Consider the following 17,970-nt stretch of genomic DNA (forward strand, 5'->3'; position numbering starts at 1 on the left):
GAGGGAAAGACCGCCCTTGGAAGGTGCATAGAGGTGGTCACACAGTTTTTAAAGTAACAGGCAGTGGGGTGCCTAGGTGGCTCACTTGGTTGAGTGTCCAACTTTGGCTCAGGTCATAATCTTGTGGTTCATGAGTTCAAGCCCTGCATTGGGCTCTGTGCTGACAGCTCAGAGCCTGGAGCCTACTTCTGATCCTGTGTCTCCCTCTCTCTCTGCCCCTCCCCTGCTCATGCTAGCTTGCTCATTCTCTCTCTCAAAAATAAACATTAAAAAAAATTTTTTTAAGTAACAGGCAACTAGACAGGGAGACTTCAGGGAGAGGAAAGAAATTCCCAGTTGTTGATCAAAAATCTACACTTGAAGCAGTTTCACGTATTATAGTTCATGAACTCTCTACAAAAAAGTCTATGACCTTGGCATTATTACTGAGACCATTTGACAGATGAGGAAACTAAGTAATACAAAGTTCACTAATTTGAAGACATACAGCTATGATGGATCCAGAATGAGAATTCAAATCAGATGTGGCTGTCTTCAAAGCCCATGTGCTCATGGCACATTCTCTCAATTATATCACAATAAGGTCTGCATTTATTTTTTTTTAATCAAAGAATTATTGACCTACAATATTGTATTCATTTCAGGTATAAGACATAGAAATTTGATATTTATATATAGTACAAAATGATCTCCACAAAAAGTCTAGTTACCATGAGTCACCAAAGTTGTTGACATATTATCGACTATATTCCATATTCTGTACATTACATGTCCATGTCTTAAATTTATTTTATAACTGGAAGACTGTACCTCTTAACCCCTTTCACCTATTTCTCCCATCCCCCCTCCAAGCCCCTGGCAACCATGAGTTCTGATCTGGGCCCTCTACATTTTCTCAGTAAATATAGTAACAGTTGATCGCTTCTCAGCCTTTTGGCTAAGATCAAGTGTAGTAACAGTTGTACCTGTTTTCACCTTTTTATAATGATCCAATTACCCTCATTATATATAATCAAGAATGCCTAGAAAACCTGAAACTTGATCTCGCCTGGAGGTGCCTTGCCCAGTTTGGGGAGAAGACACGCCCAGGAGTCATGAGAGACAGCACCTCTCAGTGATGGATCACCAGCAGATGGGCAGGAAAGGAAATGATTCATAGACGTGCCAAAAGACAGCTAGGCACAGGATCCTGACTGCTGTGAGCGTGGGCTGGAGCCCCGACCTGTGGGGTGAAACACTGGGAAGATAGCAGCTCCGTCCAAGGAAAGGCATGGGGCAGCTGTGACAGGCGGAGGGCCAGAGCCTCTGATGCGTGGGACATAGGGAAGGGGTGCAGGCCACGTTTTGGTTTCTGTGCCTCCAGGGACACACAGATCCTTAACCGCTTAGGACACACTCTGAGTTTCAGTAAGGACTAACGAGGGAGACCGCCTTCGTGCTCCAAGGTCAAGAAGACTGCTCTCAGGTTCTGCTTCTCTATTCCATTTGAGAAATAACCAGCTCCATAGTTTCTACACAGAGCAGTGCTTGTACCCCCAGAATCCCTGTTAAACAAGCTTTGACACTGAATGGTGAAGACCACTCCTGTTATTTCCAAAGGTAGTTGTGTCAAACAAACATGGCATTAGTCTTGCTTCTGGGGGTCCTGATGAGTACAATGCTAAAGCAAAACTCTCATTTATGAAAAAAGAGACGCTTCCTCAAATGCCCAGGCTATGCTCAAGGAATAACTCAGTTCTCATGAGAAGAGGGTGGGGTGCAGAAAGTCCAAAGCCCCCACTTCAAGAGAAGCCACAGTAACTGAAAATACTACTCTGATTTACATTCCTGTCAAGCAGGAGAGACAAAGAACCTCACATGAGGACAGGTGGAAGGTGCCAGGTAACATCTAGAAGCCTGGCTATTTTTACTAGATACTACTGGGTACAGTGATATACTTTCTAGGAAAACTCTTTGAACTCATTGGAAAAAAACTGAAAAATACCATGCTGACCAATTAATGCCTTGGCCAGCCCACTCATCTACTTGCACTTTTCCATGTCTATTCTTCTGCGGCTAAACTTTTAGACTGTCTCTTTACTTGAGTTTTCTTTTAAGCCACACACTTCTGAGATACAGATCTTTTCAGCTCATTTTTAAATAAACAAGTTCCTGAGCACTGCCCAGTGGCAAACATGACTATTAATTTCCTAAAGGAGGAGGTCAAAAGGCAAATAGTGTTCATTAGTTCTAGGGAAAATCATGAAAATAACCTTCTGGGATATGATGGAGTGACATCTGAGAAAAGCATATTTAATGAGAGCCCAACAACAGGGGTTTAGGCAAAGGAAGTCATGCCTGGCTATCCGGGTGGGGTGTTTGGAAGATGTTACTGTCATGAAAAGCACAATAAATCAAATGACTGCCGCGCATTCCCTGAGTTTTGCCAAGCAGATGGCAAAGCTGGAGAATCAAGCAGGAAAGCTGGAGAACGATACAAGGGACAGGGGAAAAGATCAGACGGCGTCTCCCACAGGACTAAGTCGTCATTCATCTGGGGCTTGTGCCAGGCGTCATCCAGCTGGCTTAAACAGTCAGTAGAATGAGCGGAGTCCAAAAGAACCATCAAGCACTATGGAGGATCTTTTACATTTCCAGAGACAACTGCCTGAGAGAGTGGTCACGTGACTGCCAAGGAACACCACTTCATGTCTTCAGCACTTGTGAGACTCTGTGATGTCAAGCCATGGAGGGCCACCAAGCTGGCCCTTAAGGCTCTAGTTGTGCCTAAGTGCTTAGCGGCAAAAGTTCGTGGCTGTCATGCTCATTCTGGACAGTTCTTAAAGACTTTGTCCAGCAGTAGTTTCCATCACTTAGGATTCTGCCCCCCCCCCCTTCTTCCCTCAGTGGAATGTGTTTTCCCTGAGCAAGAGGACAGGATTTTGATGTTGGTTAAATATAGCAGCGAGCTTTGCAAAAATGCTTTGTCAAAGGGAAGAGTTATTAAATAGGACATGTGGGTCGGAACCTAGGAAAATAGGTAAACTGAACCAAGGGATATCAATCACTGCTGTTCTACAAATGAGCTGAGAAGTCAGCCTCTTCTTATGAGTAGATAAGAGGGGTGCCTGGGTGGCTCAGTTGGCTAAGTGTCTCATCTCTTGATTTTGGCTCAGGTCATGATTTCACAGGTGGTGAGATTGAGCCCCAAGTCAGGCTCTGAGCTGACAGTGCAGAATCTGCTTGGGATTCCCTCTCTCCCTCTCTCTCTAACCCTCCTTCACTTGCATGAGTGCTCTCTCTCTCTCTCAAAATAAACAAACTTAAAAAAAAAACAAAAACAGTACACAAGAGGAGCCGCAAATCTGGGAGGGGGTTGGGGCTCTGAGGCAGCCAGCCCTGACGTGGTAACCTGCCTTCAGGTCACCCAGCTGGAGGGTTTGGGCTGAGGCTCCAGCAGGCTCCCAGCAATGAGAGAAGAGGCCAAGCCCTACTTTAGGGCGTGTCTCAATCTGGAGTTTATGGGTTTCCCAGTCTCTTGGGAGAAGATGCACAGATTCTTTAAGAGGTTTGTGCCCCCAAAGTATTACGAACTGCTACTTTTAGGAAGAGAAATACATAGCCAGGTAGCTACACAGAAGCACATTTCTGTGGCACCAAACATGGTGTCCAAGCACCTCAGTGTGCCCCAGCCACCATTCCCTGCCTCGGTCCTTCTCCCCACACCCCACGGACCTCTCCATGACCCGGCAGTTAAGCTAATGTCTGCCCAGGTTCGAGGCCCCCAAGCCCTTGCTCCAGCAGCTGTTCAATAACTCGGCTATCAGCTCTGCCTGTAGGTCTGACGAGTGGAACCAGCCTTCCCAACAAACCCTTTGTGCATGTGCGTTAGTCCATCGGAAGATGGGTTCACCCATTCTGAAGTAGGGAGGAGGAAAGGGGGCCACTTCAAGACTGGTGCCAATGTGGGAGCAAGTAGTGAATGTCCTTCCTCATTCATGAGGCTGAGGGTGGGCCAGACTCCTAAATGATAAAATACCTCCTCTGTGAAGAAGAAAAATAGCCCAGGGCAAATGCAAGAGTATGAAGAAGGTACTGGAAGAGACTGTGGAGGGTGCCATCTTATCCCTGGCCTTGTCTGGAGTCTGAGAACTTCCCCCTGACAAGACCAAGTAGACTGGCAGGACAAGAACATGATTCACTTCCACACCAGAATCCGGGGAGTGGGTCCAGAGGGCCACCTAACAAGTTCCGTGGTGTGTGGGAAGGCCATACCCATTGGACTCAAACCAACTGGCTTCAAATCTTAAATGTGGCACTTACTCTATGAACTTGAAGAAGTTACTTATTCTTGCTGAGTTTTAGTTTCCTTGTATTTTGAGTGGGAAAAATGGTCAATTACAGGTAGTGACAGCCCCATTGTAGAGTTGGTTTGAGAACTGATGAGTTAATATTTGGAAGACCTTTAGTGAAGCCTCTGGCTATACATTCAGTACTCCCTAAATATTATTCTTTTCCTCCTCCTACAAGAGCTAGTCTTGCACTTGTGTGGATTTCTGGTACTTTTCCACCCTTCCCTGTTTTTCCTTGTTTCCAGTTGAGTCCAATGGCTTCCCTGCAGTTTAAAGTAAAAGCCCATGAGAGTTGTGTGTTTGTTTCAGAGGCCAGTGAGTTGGGAAGAAGTTTGGCTTCAAAGCTCAGAGAGGAACTCAAGAAGAAAAGTGATTGGAAGCCACTGGAAGACAGGGTGAGTGAGCCATCTGTGAAAGAAAGAAGCGTGGTAGGGAAATGGGTAGCAGCTCGAAACCAGCAACCGGCCCTGTGGATTTAGCTGGCAGTCAATGCTATTCCCCCCACAGCCACTAAACGGCATTGGGGCTAGAGGAGGCTATGTTCATGCCTTCTGATGCCCTGAATCATTTTAATTGAAACACTATGGAAAAAAGTCCTTTCACAGTATGGGAGGTAGCCATACTGGATGGCTCCAGTGATCCCTGCCTTCTGGTATTCAGACTCAGCTTGAGTGGAGGCTGGCCCTGGTGACTTCTAGAAAATGGCAAAAGTGATGGGTTTGCACTTCCAAGATTAGGTTAAAAAAAAGATTGTAACTTCCTTCTTGCTCACTTTCTCTTACACTCTGGCTGGGAGGCCATGCTGAATTGTCTATGGACAGGCTTTTGTGGCAAGGCTCGCGAAGGTGGCCTCTGGCCAATGGGCATGTGCGTGAGCTTAGACACAGATCCTCCTCCAGTTAAGCCTTGAGATGACTGCAGCCCCACGGGACACCCTGAGCCAGAGGACACAGCTAAACTGCACTGGATTACGGACCCAGACACTACAAGATAATAAATGTTTGTTGCTCTAAACTACTAAATTCTGGGGGGTGATTGTTTAAATAGCAACGGCTCACTACCACATGGCTGCATCAGGCACACAATACATTCGGAAATTACATCTGCCAAATAAAAGGGAGTATTCTTCTTCCTATAGTGAATAGAACAGAATCACTTAATGGAATAAATCCTGAACATCCTTTCCACTTGTGATTTTGTCTGACTAGCCGAGTGGTATACGGGGATCACTCTGGAGGCAGGGAAAACTTACAAATTAATTAGCTGGATTCTATCACTAACTAAAGCTTGAGTTAGCGCTTCATGATCTAACTGGCTGTGTTCAAGGGAATGTGAAAATCTTACAAAAGCACTGGCCCCCCAAATCGGACTTCTCAACATGTAAAAAGAAGATGTAAGGAATAATTATGGAAAGGGAAGACATATGTTTATGTACGACCATATGCCACAGAAGAGACCTTAAAAATTCAGCCAAGGAGCTGGAAAACTGGTACCTAGTAAGAGGTTCCAAATAAACAGAAGTGAAGTTTGTGAAATAAGACAAATAAACCATCGGTATTTCCTAAAGGTCCTCTTACATCAGGGTATTTACCCCCTGCATCTCTTTAATCGTGTGCTATGTGCTACCAAACATCTCGTTTCCCTCCTTTTTCTTTCCTAAGGAAATATTTCCCTGTTTTATATAAAATAGTAAGAGAGAAACATTTACCAGTGAGTCTTTGTTTTTTAATGAGTTAAAGAACATTCTCTCTAGAATCAGGCTATGCCAACTTGTATGCCGCTGTGGTTGGATATTTCTGTGAGAGGCATAAAAATAAAAGTCCAAAGTCTTTTTGGTGGGGTCTGCACAGCTGCTGACCAGACACGTGTGATCTCCCTCCTGTTAGAACCCTCACAATGACACCAAAAGAAGAAAGAATGGCAATGGCAATGAAGACTGAAGAGGAAACCACAGGCCAAAGTCCAAGGGCTTCCATTAATATACTGTGGATACAGATGAACTGAGAAAGGCATTTTTAGATCACACATCGTTGATCACATAAACCATAAAACAAAACAAAGCAGATGCCTGCTCCCCGCCCGCCCCCCCCCCCCCCCCAGGGGCAGGGAAGGACCTTAACACAGAAGAAATTAAAATGGCATCAACCTCACTAGCAATCAAAGAAAGGCAACTTGAAAATGCCATTTGTAGAGTCACATTGACAAATGCCCCCAAGGTGAGAGAGAGAGAGAGAGAGAGAGAGAGAGAGAGAGAGAGAGAGAGAGAGACTGGGAGAGAGAGAGGGGGAACTGTCCTCCAGCCTGCTCTTGGGAGGACAGAGCCTCACCCCGGGGCAGGGGGCGGGGCAATCTGGACACCAGTGCCCAGAGCCTGATGGAGGAAGCCCTCTTCTTTTTTTTAACCTGTTCTGCACGGAGAAGAGGAAGCAGGTGGGTGGAGGAAAGGAAAGGAAATGGAAAGGAAGAAAAGAAAAACACAATTTACAGTGAGCAGACTTCTAAAAATCATTTTAAAAATTACTTTGTAAATAATAAAAAAGCTCATTAAATGGTTTTGGTAACTTTTTTTTAAGACCAGAAAAGAAATAATTTCCTTAGAATCCATACCATCAGGAAGTAGACTCCTGGATTTCCTAAGCCAGTTATTTCCCTAAGATCAGAGAAAATGGGGGGTGGGGCGGGGGCCACCCATAAACCATAAACCAGACCACACTCCCCCTCACACACTTAATGAAAGATCTGGTGTGAAAACCAGTGACAGGTTGTCAAATCCATTCCTGTTTGTGAACACACATTTACCAGTTTCTCGATAACGTTTGAAGTCAACGTGAGATTAGGGATCAAGTCTAAACTCTATCTGATGGTGGAATCTCTCATTTTTAGTTGTGAAAGCCATTTTTATCCGTTTGGCTTTTGACATAATATTTGCATTTATAAAGGCCGGAAGGAATGTACTGAATGGTTAGGCCCTGGCATCTGAAACAAAGGCTGTATTGACTTTTCACAACAATCCTGTGGTAGGTATTGCACTAGATGCGGAAATAGAACCAATAAGCAACTTGTCAAAGGTCATCTAAGTAGTGAGTGGAAAGGACAAACCTAGGACTACTTCATGCCAAGGTTGAGTATCTCTGTGCAGCCAGCTTTGTGGCTTTTCAAATGCAATTTGTTACATACTCTAGCAATTTACAGCTTAATTAGGTTAATTAAGACAACCATCTCAAAGGCTGCCCCTTTATTCTGGGGCTCCCGTTTCTGAAGCAAGCATTCCTCACTATGGATTGGGAAGCCCAGCGTGGTCAACCTTCAACGGAAGAGTCAAAGCTGCTCCAGCACTCCGGGTAGGGGAGAGCTGTGGCTGAAGATTTCAGGGTCTTCACCTTCCCTCCCCTGCTGCTCCTGAATTCCGTCTTTCCAGGAAACAGAATAGCCTCTCCTTACTTCTAAGAAGTCTCTTGCTCTAAAGCTAAGGTACAGAGTGGGAAACACAGGAGTTCCTTACTCAAGGCTGATCTCCAGAATTTTCTGAGCTATACTACCTGACGGGCACTGAGCTAGACTACCACAACTTCAGAGTTGGCTAAAATGCCTGCCGCCAAACTATAAAACAAAACAAACAAGATCTGACTCACTATCTGAGCTCTTGACTCTATGTACCTGGGTCCCCACTTCATCTGTAAATGAAGTTGGACTGGCCGCCCTCCCCAGATGAGCCTTTCAGTTCGACATTCCATGGTTTGAATATATATCTGCAATGTACATTTTCTTTTTTTAAAATGTTTATTTATTGTTGAGAGAGAGAGAGAGAGAGAGAGAGAGAGAGAGAGGAGAGTCAGAGAGAGGGAGGCAGGCTCCAGGCTCCGAGCCGTCAGCACAGAGCCTGACGTTGGACTCGAACCCACAACCCACGAGATCATGACCTGAGCCAAAGTCTGATGCTTACCGACTGAGCCACCCAGGTGCCCCATTTTGTTTTACTCTCTTCCACTGATTCACAGACATATTGGCAAACAGAGTGCAAGTACATTTTATGTAGACTTGAATTTATGTGAAATTTGAAATAGTAAGGTTATAGAAGTATTAATAAAGCTTGATTTTATGTGCAAACATCGAAATTAAAAAAATTATCAAGAACCAGATCATTTGATAGGGCACATGGGTGGCTCAGTCAGTTAAGCGTCAGACTTTGGCTTAGGTCATGATGTCACAGTTTGTGAGTTCAAGCCCAGCTTCGGGCACTGTGCGGACAGCTCAGTGCCTGAAGCCTGCTTCGGATCCTGTGTCTCCCTCTCTCTCTGCCCCTCCCCTTCCCGTACTCTGCCTCGGTCTCTCTCTCAAAAATAAATAAACATTAAAAAAAAATTAAAGAATCAGATCATTTCAGAGTTGACAGGAAATGAATGGTCAACAGTGTTACACTATTGTCCCAATTCTCTTAAGTACTAGTATTCAGAGCTACTTTCCCAGGTAAATGGAAACACCAGCTTTCCTTTGTACCAGCTTCCTAATGGCCAACACTTTCATGCCTCAGAACACATGGAAGTGATTTTAGTGACTACTGTGTTGCCATTTAAATATCTACTGCTATTACAAATTAAAATCCTTTAAAAACATCCTATAGAAATGTCATTTACACAATCATTAAGGGGTTGATGTTGGAAAAGATTAGAAATTTTATAACTTTGGAAAGCAACTTAGAGATTGTAAAACACTATTATTATTTGTATATTATTATGTTTTTCAAACATTTTGCTCAGAATAAGCAAAAAATATCCTTTAAGAGTTGTAGATTTATGTCTTTGAAGATCGTATCCCCCCTTCTATACACTTATTTCCATGGAAAAACTAGTCTCAAATTACGTGAGTTTAAATCATATGAGATCTTCTGGAACCCGTGTCTTGCATAAGCTAAGACTACCAGGTAATCTCTAACTAGATATGTTCCAGAAGAACTTCTATGCCATGACAGCTGGGGAAGAAAGACCTAGAGGCACGGACAGCCAAAGTGCACACGGCAGGAATCCAGGGGGAACGACAGCTGAGCCTTCCTGTGGCTTCCTCCATCCAGTCAGGATGGGGAAGGGACTATTCCAAGGGCCGCTGCTCCAGGCCAGGACACAACTGGAATGGAAAGGGAAACCCATCTGGCCAGAGTTCTGCACAGATCACACACCTCAATTAGACTCAATTCTTTAGGTCTGGAAGTGACCTTGGAAGTCATCTCTTGTCCTGCAAATGCCCTGCCCTTCCCCTCAACTTGGCCCAAGTGTCACTCACCACAAGAAGTGCTTTCTGAACGACACTCCCATTTCTTCAGTGCCTGCCTCTTTGCCACCAAAGCAACCCCGGGCAAGCGTTCCCTTTCCACTGAGCTCTAATTGCTGGTTTTGTCATTCCTCTTTCTCAACAGGACATTGTGTTCCTTGAGAACACAACTGGGCAGTGACCAGTTGGTCAGCTTTTTATTCCCAGGACCTAGCAAAGCGACAGGCTCCAGTGGGGACTCTGGAGCTTGTCTGATGACGCAAACCAGCTGAATCCTTTCCTTTTGCAGGGGAAGGGCCAAGGGGGAAGGACTTGCCCAGGGCCACTCAGGTCCTGAGGGTCAGAGCTGAGACTGGGACTCAAGTCTCCTGGCTCCAAGGCCTTTACCCGCTGGTCACCTGGGACATGGATGGTTCTGAACTTTCAGCGGGAAGTTTACATTGCTTCCAGAATCTGTGTAAAGGCAGTTATGGTTCTAGACCAGCCCAAAGCCTATGCCTTTTAGAAAATTATCTCACTGAGGACCTCTCTTCCCCATGAGCTCACCTCTCTGGACGACTTGTAGATACAAGCTGCTCAGCACACACTTACTGAGCATCTCAAGACAAGGACTCAGATAAGCAAAGTACCTTGTTTTTTCCATGCAATGGCCTACTTACCTTAGGGTTTATTAAAATCGGATACCATTCCCTACAATTGCTTCGAAGCATCCATGCATGCATACACACCTACCTAAATAAGTAAATATCAAAACTTTGCCTCTTGGCTTCTAACTTGAAGACATGATCATACTTTTCATACCAGGATTGGGAAAATGAAAATATATAAAATGGGACTGAAACTCAGTTGCTGCTTTGCTGAGTGTGGCTCCCCATACTTGAGGCAGGAAACCAAAAAACAGCTCCACGTTGGCCTAGGATTCTGGGATGGCTAATGCTCCCATTGTTACCAGGACACATTCATCGTGCGTCAGCCCGCAGAACGCCGTGCTCAGCCCAGGAGGCAATGCTGGGTGCTGGAGCCTCAACAGAGCAACAGGGCGGCTTCTGTGTGGGCCCACCTGCTCGCATTAGCTGCGGTATGGCTTGTAGTATTCCTCGCGTTCTGCGTCCCCCACGTGGAGGGGAGGGCCCAGGCCACTGGGTGGAAAGACAGTGCTGATCACAGAGCACAGGCCTGGAATTCTCTCTGGAAACAACCAGCAAGACCAGAACAGGGTGGTGGGGGGGGGGGGGGGGCACAAAGGCAAGGCCTCTCTGGCTTACGTCCAAGGTTCCAGGAGATAAATGTTGAGGTAGATTCTAAAAATTAATGCCGAACCATATGAGAGGTCTGAGAAAGGCAAAAGTTTGGGGATTGACCCTGGGGTTGGAAGGGACAGCAGGAGACGCAGGGGACAGGTTTGCAGAGCTGTGGCAGCTGGTGGGCCAGGGCCAGCCAACATCACACACGTAAGCAGGCTCTCGGCAACCGAGGTGGTTCTAATTCCTTTTACGTCCTCTGTGAGTTGTAACTCATTCCTCGTGAGAGCTTTCCCAGCCTTTATCCACAGGCACCGAGCCCAGCAACAACTCGTTTCAGGGTGTCTGTCAAACACCCCCCCTCAACTCCCTGCTGCCCTGAGAAGCTAAGTGACTGCCATTAGGAACCACTTGCTTGAGTCTTGAGTCCCAAATGTAGCCAGTGGCGAACATCAACGTGGCTTGAGGAAAATCTAGTGGGTGCCAATCCACTGAATTAACACTGAAGTACGACTAGACTCAGGGCTGCCAGAGATTAAAAAAAAAAAAAAAAAAGGAAAGAAAAGAAAAGAAAAGTAATGGCAGGTGGGTGGTCTTTGTCCCAGCAGGCCTTCCACACAGGGAAAGAAGCCTCAACTCCAGGAAAATAAACAGAGCTGCAGGCAGCCTGCAGCGAGCAAAGAAACCAACAGTGTTACTGCCCCTTTGGTCCTCCTGCCAGACTGTGTCCACAGCCGTGAGTGCTTGTGAATGCGCACAAACACATGTGCATGCACACACACACACACACACACACAACGTCACACACGCACCTATACACACGTGCACTCATGCGTGTTCACACACACGCACAGAAGTGCATACAAAACAGACACGTGCTTGCACACATACATGTGCACACACGCACACACCTTTTTAAGTTGTCCACAGGCAATCTTATGATGACTTTCCCAACTGACCCTTTCTTAGTTACCAGCTCAAGCTGTGGCCAACGTTAGGGCTTTGATAAAGAACACAGGCATTGTCTAAAGCAACACTTTAAAAAGTGTTTAAGTGACGACGTTATGTTCTTGAAAAATAAAAAAGGAAAAGCGAATTCTGGCCCTGCTTCTGAAATGTACTAAGTGCCAAGCCACAAGCGGCCACATGGACAAAGGACTCAGTATGAGGTAGGACAGATGCCTTCCATTCGGCCCTTCTTCAGGTCTGAACCCGGATGTCTCAGCTCAGGATCAGAAACCACAAGTTTGGGTGTATCTAAGAGAAGTTTTCAGATGCACCATGTGGCTGGCTGCTCAGGAGATACTTGAGGGTGGATGGTTCTTTGGGGCACACCCCTCCCCTAACACACTGCATAGAAAGCAGCCAATCCCACTGGGAAAGCCAGCTCCCCTCTTTTGGGGACAGTTCCCGGCTCACAATTCCTGAGGAAGGGTTCGGTGAAGTAATGCTCAAGGCAACAAAGGTCTCTACAGGCTTGAAGTTCACTTCAGTGCTACTGTCAGATGCCCAGGATGCCTGCATCCTGGACGCCAACAGTCCCGTGGTCCTGCCCTTGGAGCTCTCAGTACTCACTCTCACTACATTGCTAGAACTTTCTGAAAGGAAAAACAAAGAAACCGTGCCTCTGCCCTCTCCCCCCATGCTGCCATGTTGTGGAGTGTGTGTACTGTAGATGGGCTGGGTACAGTGGGCACAGGTTTCTTCTGGAAAGTGACAGATACAGCTGGAGTGATTACACATTTATTAACTTAATGCATCTCCTGGGTTCTCATGACAAATGCACCCCCACAAAGGACGACGGAGGGTCCCCAGTTACTAGCCCTTCAGTTCTCTTGTTCGATTGCATCTCAGACTTGACCTTCTTTCTCCTTAATTTGTCCCTCCTTGCACAATTTCATGTTGTACTGAGACCCAGTTTCCAGCCCCTCATCACAACATTCATTCGACTAATAAATATGGATTACTTAGGATATGGGTTTACAGTCTGGCTGGAAAAGATTGGCCAGCTCCACCAATGGCATCATGGTATGGCAGGAAGGGCACACAGGGTCCTATAACCCGTCCGGGGAGTGACAACAGCATACTCCCAGAACTCTGAGAGAAAACTATCTTAAGAGAGCAAACCTGGAGAGATTAGCCAATTCACCCTAACGACGTATACAAGATGTTCATGGCAACGCTATTGATAATAGCACCAAACTGAAGACACTCGAATGTCCTTCATGAGTAGAATGTATTAATAAATGATATGTTGTTATAATGGGATATTATGCAGCAATGATATCAACATACTATTTGCTGCACACAACATAGACATCGCTTATAAACATCATGTTGAGTAAAAGTGCAGTGAGTTTCATTTATAGAAAGCTCAAAAACAGGTAAAGTTAAAACCATGATGTTAGAAGACAGCAGTTCCTCTAGACGGGGTAGTGGCTTAAAAGGGCTTGTGGGGTGTAGGCTGTGCTCTATTTCTTGCTCTGAGTGAGGACTCCGTGACTCCAATAACTTTGTGAAAATGTATCAACTTTGGGAAAATTTATACGCTTTTCTGTATGTATAGTATATATCCATAAAACATTTTCATATATATATATACATACATATATATACACATATATATATACACATATATGTATATACACACATATATATATGTATATATATATACATATGTATGTATAGGTGTGTGTGTGTGTGCGTGTGTGTGTATGCAGTTGGTGCTAGCAAGCAGCTCTGGAAGTAACACAAGAGATGTTTGAAAACGTACAACTAAAGAAACTTTGGATGCTCCCAGTTCCTTGTGCATGATCTGGCATAAGGTCAGAGAAGAAGGCCTGAATATAATCATAATCATATAAGCCACAATGCAATCAGTTACCCTGTGCTCTCCTCAAAAGAGAATGAAAAAGATTTGGTGAGACAGAAGTTTGTAGTGTGTATCTTGACCATCCCTCAGAGAGGTGCTCAGTCAGGAAGGCAGGAATATACTCAATTGTGGGTGATGCATCAGGCCTCGCCATTCTCAAATGACATGCTATTTGAGGCCATTTCTCCCTTCATTCTCTTGTTCCCCATTCATAACAACCTTCCAACCACAAATCCAATTTCTCTAGACCAGGACATGCTAGAGAGGCAAAAAGAATATTCTGATCACTATAAAATGGCTGCATTAAGTCAATTACATCCTTTTGATACTACATATATCTGTAAGGCCCCTGCTACAGACACTTCTGCAAACACCAGGACAACATTGAGTCCCAGCACCTGCCAAGTCAAGAACCAGAACTTGAACTGTGGAATTATTCCCGAAGTGCAGCTCCCCAGAACCACAGCCCCAGACTCTCTCATGTTCTTGGAATGGGCTACTCAGGTGTGTTTTCAGTGCCTGTATCATAGGTGGCCATTTCCCACCCACATGCAGGAAGAGAGGCTGGTTGGCCTCCGTGATGTCAAGACCAGCAAGACTTTCCAGTGGTCAAGAGGCTTCGGGGCTCAGAGTCGGGGGTCTCTCCCTTCTCTCAGGGGTTCCTTCGAGTTGGTGTGACAGTTGTCATAACTCGCTCCTCTCTGTCCCACTACCCACTAATAAACACCGAAAATAAAGTACAGTTGTGCCCCCTTATCTGCGAGGAGACCACCTTCCAAGACCCCCCAGGGGATGCCTGAAACTGTGGACAGTCCTGAACCCTGCATATACTATGTTCTCTCCTATACACACCTATGATAAAGTTTAATTTAGAAATCAGGCACTGTAAGAGGCTAACAGTAATAAAATAGAACAATTATAACAATATACGGTGATAGAGGTTATGTGAATGTGGTCAAAACATCCTATTGTCCCGCTTGCTCCTATGAAGAGGATGGGAAATGACAACATGCCCGCATGATAAGGTGACTGAGGAAGGCATTGTGATGCAGTGTTAGGCTATGTTGACCTGCTGATGAGAGGTCAGAAGGAGGATCATCCCCTTCTGGACCCTGGTTGACCACGAGTTAACTGAAACCACAGATAAGGGAGGGACCACTGTATACATTGGGGATCCTGGGGACCCTTTCCAATCTGACTTCTTGGTGAGATCTGAATACTAAACAACAATCTCATTGGAGGATATATTTTGCTATCCTCATTGGAGGATATTTTGTCCCCTACAGAACTGTCTTCCATCCCTGCTCCTTCATCGGAAGCCCTGAGTCTGGAGGCCACAGGGGAACATCCGGGATGTGCTCTGGGCACAGCCAACTGAGCACAAGTTAGAATGACAACAGGTGTGGAAAGAGGAAAACTCCTGTCATACCAGCCTTCTGGATGTGGAAATGGAACTCCCTCCAGGACACGGCAGGAGGGGTGCCTCCTGATCTCACGTTGCACCCCGAGAACACGGGTGGGGGAGACAGCAGCAGGCAGTGCTTGGCCGTGAGCTTGCTGGTTTGTTCGTTCCAAAAGGAATTGGTGAGCCCAAAATTTATACCCATTTGCCTTCAACATGTCTTTTTCTTTTAATCTCTGAAGCTACGTTTTCATACTTGTTAATGAAAACCTTACTCGTTTTGTTTCTGTAACAGAACCAATTCCAGGGAAGTCAACTCATTCAGGCTGACCTGTGGGAGTGACTGGCCACTGTCTGAGGCAAAGGGTGAGAACTGGGGTGCCAGGAAGAGCATGGTGGTCCAAAGACCAAAGACAGAAGTGAGACTCTGGGCATGTCACACTTCCTTCCTTGTTCAACCACAAAATGAGGGGCTGGAAATCAACACTGCTAAGTTCCCTTCAAGATCCACGATGGCTGGGTAAGGAGCCTCACCTTCAGATCAGAAGAGGCCTGGATTCTGATTGTTAATTCTATTACTAGCTGTATGACTCAGGTAAGTTACCCCACCTCTCCGAACCTCTGTTTTTAATTTGTAAAACAGAAGTAATAATCATCGCATAATAACAATCATAAATAATGATAATATGGTATATAATATACAAATACAACAACAACAATAATAACAGTAATGTAAATGAAGTAAATGTATATGCGGCATTCGGTCAGGTGCCCCTTACAGTGTAAATAATAATCAGCAAAAGGTAAAAAGAGGCACGAGTCTGTGAGCAGTTAGGTAAGGGTCGGAAATGTTCAGAAACAACTGAACAGATCTGACCCTGACTCTTGAAATGACCAGCGCTGGCTTTACTTGCAGATATGGGAGGCTACCCCCACATTCACAGCTGGGAAACATCTTGACTATAGGCACATCAATGACAACTCCCGAGATTTTAGTACACATTTACGGAAGCTAATGACAGTAAGAGAGGAGAATGGTGCTGAATAGTCAATTTTGTTTACATCTTACGGAGAACAGTGAGCTATTAAGAGCAATCTGTGCTTAAGAGCAAGATGTAACCAAGCAGCTGGGGCCATCTCTCCTGGCGTCCTCACCTAAAGAACGTCCTTAAGAATAACTGCACCAACTCTACTTATCTAGAAGTGGATGCTTTACTTAACGAAGTATTGCAGAAATAATTTTAGGACACTGATAGGACAGGTACACACGTGTCTTGTTCTGGGTTCTGCAGTACAGGATCGTGTTTCTTTTCTGGGTTCTTTTGAACTTCCTGTCATCGATAATGAAGTAATTAATTGCCGACAAAAGCAGCGACGCAGGCTTTTCCTGAGATTATAGGAAAAATATTTGCCTGGGCTATGCAAAGTATCTAATTCCTCACTAAGGGTGAGAAAAACACTTCAATAATGTTTAGTGTAGCCAAATCCTAAATTCTGATGAGTGCAGAAATTAAAAAAATACAAATACTGAAAAACAGATATGTTTCGATCTGTTCCAAAAAGCACACCCACTTCATAAATAAGCAATTTATTTTGTATGGCTCTCTTTCCCACAAGAAGTCTATGGTGCGTACACGCTTGGGCGTGTCAGGAAGAGCAGGTTGTGGTCTACATAGTACAGACATATTGCACCATCCTTGAAAGACGGACCACAAAAATCCTCAGGGAGGAAATGACCTGATCAGGAGCAGAGATCCTGACGTTCAAGAGGCATATGCAGCTGTGAGCTAAGATGAGGGCTCCGGGTGGGCAAGGTGGGCCGGCAGGCAGCCCACCTGAGACAGCTGGCAGCCAGGGGCATGGACCCTGCATCAGGATGAGCGCATTAAAACCCTGCTCCACGCTTACTTGCCACGTGGCTTCAAATTACTTAACCTCCCTCTGTTTGAGTCTCCTCAACTCTGAGGTGAGGGTAATAACTGGACCTACTGCAGGAGGGAGCTGTGTATTAGTGCACGTGGATTATTTAACACACATGATGTGCTTGAGATAGTGCCTGTCACTCTTACTCGAGGTAGGTGATTATTACCTTTTGAAATGCTCCAGCTCATCACTTCCCAACCTAGAGCTTGTTGTCTATACATCTGTTTCTAATAAATCAAGACTAAAAGGCACAACCCACACCTTCACTACCAGCTATCGTGATCCAGTCAACGGCACAAGCATTGGTAAATATCGCTTGCTTATGCCACTGTCCTAGGTGCTACACTAAACACACACACACACACACACACACACACACACACACACACACACGAGTCCTCTAGAAATTCACAGCACGTAAAGAAATTATAACACCCGGCTCAGGTCATGATCTCGCGGTTCGTGGGTTCGAGCCCCGCACTGGGTCTGTGCTGACAGTCAGAACCTGGAGCCTGCTTCAGATTCTGTGTCTTCTCTCTCTCTGCCCCTCCCACACTCACGCTCTCTGTCTCTCTCTCTCTCTAAAATAAATAAACATTTTAAAAAATTAAAAAAAAAGAAATAACACTCAGAACATGCATGAAGCCAACACGGAAATGAAATATGCTGAGCACCGACAATGTCCACAAGTGGACATATTTTACATAAATATTCTTTCCTTAGGTATCTCACCTCCTCTACTGCACTCTGCATAGACACTCCACCCTGTGCACAGCGGTTAGCTGTATTTCACAGATGATGACACCAAGAAGCAAATATACTAAGACAAGTATCTGGCGCAGGGTGATTCTTCTTGCTTCACACCTTGAAATCCTTTCTGACTCCAGCGATGCCTGGAACCACCATCCGGGTGGAAACATGAGTTAAGTAATCTGG

General features: G+C 45.3%; 1 protein-coding gene and 1 pseudogene across 2 annotated transcripts in view; one reads left to right on the forward strand and one right to left on the reverse strand.

The window, feature by feature from the left end:
• Positions 1 to 17,970, reverse strand: part of ZDHHC14 (zinc finger DHHC-type palmitoyltransferase 14) — a 292,138-nt gene that overhangs the window by 136,623 nt on the left and 137,545 nt on the right. The window lies entirely within an intron of this gene.
• LOC128777935 (U2 spliceosomal RNA) lies at positions 918 to 1,002 on the forward strand (annotated as a pseudogene).

The sequence above is a fragment of the Panthera pardus genome, unplaced genomic scaffold (genome assembly GCF_024362965.1).
Source record: "Panthera pardus isolate Hobbes unplaced genomic scaffold, ASM2436296v1 HiC_scaffold_17, whole genome shotgun sequence".
NCBI classification, from domain to species: Eukaryota; Metazoa; Chordata; class Mammalia; order Carnivora; family Felidae; genus Panthera; species Panthera pardus.